This window comes from Rattus norvegicus, chromosome 2, assembly GCF_021556685.1.
Source record: "Rattus norvegicus strain SHRSP/BbbUtx chromosome 2, alternate assembly SHRSP_T2T, whole genome shotgun sequence".
NCBI classification, from domain to species: domain Eukaryota; kingdom Metazoa; phylum Chordata; class Mammalia; order Rodentia; family Muridae; genus Rattus; species Rattus norvegicus.
The window spans coordinates 50,694,659-50,701,922 of NC_141535.1; the positions used below are offsets into that span (position 1 = coordinate 50,694,659).

Below are 7,264 nucleotides of genomic sequence, written 5' to 3' on the forward strand. Positions count from 1 at the left end.
ACAAATGAATCTCAAGACCGATGATCAAAATGTGAATGCTTCACTCCTTCTCTAAAAGGGGAACAAGAATACCCTTGGCAGGGAAGAGAGAGGCAAAGATTAAAACAGAGACTGAAGGAACACCCATTCAGAGCCTGCCCCACATGTGGCCCATACATATACAGCCACCCAATTAGACAAGATGGATGAAGCAAAGAAGTGCAGACCGACAGGAGCCGGATGTAGATCACTCCTGAGAGACACAGCCAGAATACAGCAAATACAGGGGCGAATGCCAGCAGCAAACCACTGAACTGAGAATAGGACCCCCGTTGAAGGAATCAGAGAAAGAACTGGAAGAGCTTGAGGGGGCTCGAGACCCCATATGTACAACAATGCCAAGCAACCAGAGCTTCCAGGGACTAAGCCACTACCTAAAGACTATACATGGACTGACCCTGGACTCTGACCTCATAGGTAGCAATGAATATCCTAGTAAGAGCACCAGTGGAAGGGGAAACCCTGGGTCCTGCTAAGACTGAACCCCCAGTGAACTAGACTGTTGGGGGGAGGGCGGCAATGGGGGGGGTTGTGGGGGAACACCCATAAGGGAGGGGATGGGAGAGGGGGATGTTTGCCCGGAAACCGGGAAAGGGAATAACACTCGAAATGTATATAAGAAATACTCAAGTTAATAAAAAAAAAAAGAAAGAAAGAAAAAAATGAAAAAAAAAAACTCTTTCTCTGCCTTTTTCACTGCCCAATCACAGGCCTAGCCTTATTTTTTTGCCTGTCCTCACCTACATATAGACATCTTTTTAACAACTGAAAGTTTTCCCCTTTTTCACTTGATAGTCAGATGATCAATTGAAGTGGAAAGTTCTGGTTGTATCATGAGATGCAGACTCACTTGATATTTTGCTGAGGCAAGACTTATGGGCCTGCACATGATGATTAGGAAGAGTATAAGTGGGACTCAATGGACAATGACTTGGCAACCTTCTCTTCTCTCAGATAGGCACAGCAGGGAACTTCTCTTGGTGACCCAGATGGTTCTAGTTGCTCCCACTGACTCCTACAGATTCTGTGACAACCAAGTGGTTTCTGCTAGATCGGACCACACCTGCCGATTTGTGTTTGGTGACACATTTTTTTTAACCTGAACTTCTGGTATCCTGACAATGGAGACTGGAATTGTTCTATAGAACTACATCTAAACAGATCCACATCCCCTCGTCCTATTTGCCGTCTCCTTCCCCTACTGTAGGTTGATAAGCTAGAAAGGGGGTTGAATCGTTTGAGAACGATTTATTAAAGTAGAGTATCATTATTTAGTAAAGATTTATGAAAGTAGGTTTCAAAAAATCTAAACCTACAGTCAATAATATTTATTGCCTAAAAAAATATATGGTAATGATACGTATTTGTATTCTACTTTGCTGAAAACTATAGCATAAATTCAATAGATTGATTTCGTGAAGCAAATGTAGTTCTTAATTAGGAGGTCAGCCTTTTCATAGCATGGAAAGTTAATGATTCCATATACACGTCCATGAGTGATTCAAGGAAGAGATCTTTAAGAAGCTCATGACTTACACAAAGCTCAGGGTAACCAATGGCTTCATTCTGCTGAGCTCCATTCCATGCCCTTTTCTGTCTGTACAATCAATATGCTTGTGGTTTTGTTGATATTGTTTTGTCCATTTGTTTTCATCTGGAGAACATGCTCAGCTAATTTATTTTTTAATAACACTTAATTATTTGAGAATTTCATACATGAGTACACTCTTTTTCTAATTCTGTTTCTTCTTCCTACAACTCTTCTGTGTTCCCCCACTCCCTCTCAAATTATTGGCATGTTTTAAACTATTATTGTTACACACACACACACACACACACACACACACACACACACACAAAGAAGCGCCTACTTTTGCCAGCTTGATTTCTAAAGAACATTTACTTATATCTGAAAACATTCCTCTAAACAATGTTTTGGGTCAACCCTTAAGATACTGCACTTATTCTCTTCCCAGAACCTTTTTAAAGGCTATCTGTCTCTGACTAGATTCATCATTGCTTGTCATTGTTCTAACTTAGCATCCCCCTCCAATTATGTTTTTCTAAAAGTGTTTTGTGTTTTTTATCTTTTAAAATGTATTACTAACAATTTTAACACTTCATTCAGAAATATCATAATGAAAGATCATTATAGGGCATTTCAGTATTTAAGAAGCTAAAAGTTTAGATTTGTTCCTCAAGAAACAATTATGAAACTGATGACTGCAGACCCTACCCTTTCTTGTATATACTAGCTCCTCGGTACTGTAGTGCAAATAATCAGTAGACTTTGAGGGTCAGAACATGTGTCTGCTGGAGGCTTTTCCTGGGCAGTATGAAGCCACTTTGCTGGTACCTACTAAGCAGCAGGATAAAAATGTACACCCTTTAGGCAGTGCTCTCCGTGATTGGTGGGAGATGGTGGTCATATACTTGAGCTTCCTCACACCTCAGATGCAGAATGGCCGAGTTGTGTTTTGTAGACTCACTCACAATATGTAGAGTGGGATCTTACTTAGTAACAGGCTCTGGCACTAGTAATTATGCTAGCATGTCTTATAAACTGCCTCCATTTTCCATCACTTTCTCGTCTTGCCACCAGCATTTCCAGGAGTCATCTCCTATCTAAGCCATTACCACTGGAATTCTTCCGTTCAGGTTTGCTGAAGAGGGCACTCAAGTGCACTCTTCATCACATCATTGTTTATAATTTCTAAAATAACTTTAAAAATTGTTACGTATAGTAGAAATAAAAGAGCAAACATAAAGAGACGTCGTATTTCTATTTTCATAAAAATTTAATCTTATGTCCACTTCGAACCTAAGATTCTTAGAAATATCTGAAGTTATATACATATAATATAAATTACAAGTTATATATCAGACAATAAAAGTTATGTTTACTATGCTATACCTTTGTTCATGTGATGTGCCTTCATTTAGAACTATGGCCGCCATACTGTATTATCTACTCAACCATCGAAATGTTTTCCTGAACATTTATCTGATACTAGATGTTAGTACTAGACATAGAGAGAAATGTGGTCAACTAAATCCTGTTTATATTTGTGTCCCTCATTACATCATATGTAAGGGTAATGTAGTGTTAATTACCCAGAGTCACACAGTGTCAAACTGCAGCAAGTGATATGGAGGAAAGAAATTCGAGAGCCTCCCTGAACCCATCACAGGTGATGTCATCTGGGTGCCCAGAATATTCTTTCGGAAGTGTGTGTGTAATGTATGGATTCCACTCTGAATCAGTGATCTTCCTGGAAAATTGCTAGAGACATCAGCAGATATCATCTAGCACAAAAACAAAACAAAACAAAGAGTGAACTCCAGGCATCCAGGGAACTTGAGCAAAATTGGAAGAGTCACCGTGCCCTGCATGACTAGAACAAAATCATATGCTTTTCACACTGTCTCCTTTGAGAAAATTTGCCTTTAAAGATCAACCAGGGGGATTTCAGTTGAGAAGAAAACAAAAGGTTTTATACTTCGGAGCAAGCTCTGGGGACAGTGTTCTGGAAGGCAAGTGCCAGATTGTGGGAGTGTCTAAGGATTTTGTGTTAAGTTTAAAGCGAAGGCCCAAATGCTCAGAAATGTCAAACTATTTTGAAATGTGTTGCTTCTACTTGACTAATAATATGAAGTTGCCTAGTGTCTAAAGCTTTTACTGGAGAAAGCACAGAATGAGCAGTCGGGCTGTAGCGTGGATATGTGTTTCAGGGTCAGTTCCCCTCATTTACATTCTTACCACAGACATGTGTTTTTCAGAGCTCTAACTAGAAGCTTCACTATTAAAGAAAAATGAAACGAACTAAAATCCAATGGCAAATCTACACTGAGTGGAAAATGGTTTCCATATCTTCCAGTCACTGCAAAACTCATTGTTCTAAAACGATTTGGAGGGTTAGGGAGTGGCTCAGTTGTGTGATTTTCTGGCTTGCTCCAGGTCTCAAATTAGAACAAATGTAGAAGAATTTTAATCTAGTAACGTGCTGCTCTAAAAAGGGGACACATTCAAAAATATGATCTGGCCAGAACGCAGGATCTGCATATGATCTGGCTGAAATAGAAAGGCCCTTAGTACATACTTTTAATCCCTAACAATGAAGATAAGGTTAGTTTGTAGAAGGAAGCAGCTGTGTTTGGCTCTAATTGAGGGGCAGACAAAGTGACAAGTCAGAGAAAGATTTGGCAGAATGGGCCAGAGATAGGATGCATCCCGCTCTCATGAGAATAGCAGAGGAAGAGAGGCTACGTTAGAGCAGTGAGAGAGGAAAACAGTGGTAGTGTGGTATGTGGTGAGCCTGTATTGCAGTTTGTACAAAGACAGGTTACAGAGAGAACAAGCTAGACACAGGTAAAGACAAAACAAGCCAGAGAATGAGAAGGAACCGAAAGGTTAAAATGTATTGCCAAAGTTAGCGTGAGGCCAGGCAGAGTAATTCAATCAAAAGCTGGATTGAATCAGTCAGCTTGGAAGATTAGATTGTACAGGGGCTAGAAGCTTCCAGGTCTAGGCCTAGGGATAATCAAAACAGAGAAAAAACGCTTTGGGCTCAGCTGAAGCCATGTGCTTACCCAGCCTAAGTCCATTTCTCATTTGTCACTTCATCTGAGGAAATGAAAGCCACACTTACAACACAACGCAATCCAAAACCTATCAGAACAAGAGAAGACACCTGAGGTATGATGTCCTTGCCTCTATTCATGAATCACCATGCTATGATTCCATCCAAGTGAGGACAGGAGGTTTAGCAAAGCAGTGAATTTCTGTAGTGCAATTTAACACATTGGTTCAGAACCATCAATCAGCGATCTGGTCTCTGCTAATTCCTTTCTTCTCCTTCATTTTCCTTTTTGATTTTTCTGGTTTTTGCTTTTTTTCCTTGTTATTTGTCATCCTTGAGCCAATTATATACATACAAATACCTACGTATGTGAATCTGAGCAAACTATACACACGTTCTTATATATGTGTGTCTCTGAACAAACTATACACACATATGCCTATATATGTGAATCTGAGCCAACTGTGCACTCACATACCTCAGACCTAGATATGTGTCTGTCTATCTTTTATCTATCATCTATTTATCTACCTATCATATATTATATACTCACCTATCTTCTATCATCTATTTTCTATCTATCCATCTATCATCTGTTATATACATACCCATCTTTCTTTCATATCTATCTATCTATCTATCTATCTATCTATCTATCTATCTATCTATCTATCTATCTGTTTGTATTTGGACATCTCAAGAGTCACTAAAATCTGCCTTATATGAGGATCTTTAATACATCTTCAAATCAGATTACGTTTCCTTAAAAAACCATCTCTAAACCTCATACCCAGAATTCAATGAAGGAATTGCTTATTAAACATGATAAATTATCAAATATGAGAACACAGATGGAAAACTTGTACAAGTTTCACTTTCTGAGTTTGGTCCCTCCAGTACACAGTGTAAGAAAATGACTCAGGAAGTTTTCTTCTGACATCCACGATGCATTATGGTCTGCAGACACCTGTACTCACAAAAAAGCATAACACACACACACACACACACACACACACACACACAAATACATACACTTGTGCAAACACTAATAAATAAAATTTTTAAATAATATGATTTTGTAATTTATAATAACGGATCATAATTATTGACAGAATATATTTTTGTGTTTTCTCTTCGCTTCTATTCAAATGATTTGTTTTCATCAATTCATATTGTATAGAATACTGGTAAAATTATATAAGATGAATTTTAAGAAATTTGAATCAGCAGTTCTTTAGGTGCATGATCAGACTGGTACTGCACTAGATACCCTCGTTTATTATTTTGTTTTATTTTGTTCTGTCTCCTCCTCAATCTGAAGAATTGAAAGTCCTGGCACTGGACAGAGACAAACACATGCGTTAGGAGAAATCCAGTTGGACAGATTCCTAAGGTTGGAGATGACTTGTGGGTGACAGTATTGGGAAGCTGGATTATGATAGTTTTTTCACTCCCTAAAACTGACTATAATATTTAACTGCTGTGAAATGAAACCATAAATTATAATCTAAATGGTGAAGGAAGAAAAGCTGTCAAAACACAGGCAAAATTGTTAAAATTGTAAGTGGATGTGTCTGCCTTAGCTCGATTTAGACCTCTTAAGACTTCTTTACTTTGAGAAAAGAAAAAGAGCTTGAATTTTAAAGTCTAAATAGAATGAAAGAAAATAAATTAGACGTTACCTTAACCAGTGTCCCAGTCATCAGCTTCAGCACTCTCTCTACCATTGGTTAGATCGATTATTCATCTAAAAACACTCAAATTAATTATATATCATTTTGAAAGGAAGAAATAAATTTTCCAGGAAGAATACATTTTATAAGAAGAAAATAATCTGATGGAGGTTAAATAAATACTTTATTAGAAAACTGCAATTAACGGTGATAATAGCAAGACACAAAGCAAATTGTGAGAATAAAGTGATATTTCTTCCTGCTAAGCTATAAAAATGTTTTTAAGGGAACATTAATACCATTCTCTCTCTTAATGCATGTTTGGGCATCAGCCCAGGTGCCATTTGTAAAAGCGGTTAGCACTTAGCAGGACCTCCTGCAGAACTACACCAGGAGCATGGCTGGAGGGGAGCTATGCATTGCAGTGGAAGCAATGAGCAGTCACTAGCAGTTGGTAACCTCTAGGGCTCCTTGTACAGCAGAGCCAGGAGGATGCTCACTACAGTGCTCCAGAAAACTCACTTCATATTGAAGAGCTGTATTTGCAATCCAAAGGTTTGAGGCGAAATAGCAATTTGTCAAGTTTTCTACTTGACAGTTAGCTAGACTTCACAAGCAAGATGGCAGAGGAGCACGTGTCGAAACACCCCGTCTTGTCTGCATTTCTCATCTCTTTCCACATATGTGGCATGACAGATAGATATATGTATATACAGATCTGAATATACGTGTATATTATCTCTCTATCGTCTTCTTGATTGTTACTTACCTACCTCTCCGCCCAGATTTTTTAAAAGAGAAAACAAGAGAGCCCAGTGTCTAGCTGTGGAGTTGCCTGACATAAAGAAGAAACACATCACATGGATCCTGTAATGGTTACCCAGAAAGCCATGGGCACATACAGCCTCTGCACCTGCATGGAGTAGGGACCCACGTTTTCAAGTCCTATGTGTTGTGAGCATAGGACCCAAG

General features: G+C 38.7%; 1 long non-coding RNA gene across 1 annotated transcript in view; it reads right to left on the bottom strand.

The window, feature by feature from the left end:
* LOC147996083 (uncharacterized) overlaps window positions 1-6,455 on the bottom strand; it is a 106,480-nt gene extending 100,025 nt beyond the window's left edge. The window contains exon 1 of the long non-coding RNA XR_015670979.1: window positions 6,302-6,455. This is a non-coding gene — a long non-coding RNA (uncharacterized LOC147996083). The remainder of the gene's footprint in view (window positions 1-6,301) is intronic.
* Window positions 6,456-7,264: the final 809 nt, after the last annotated feature.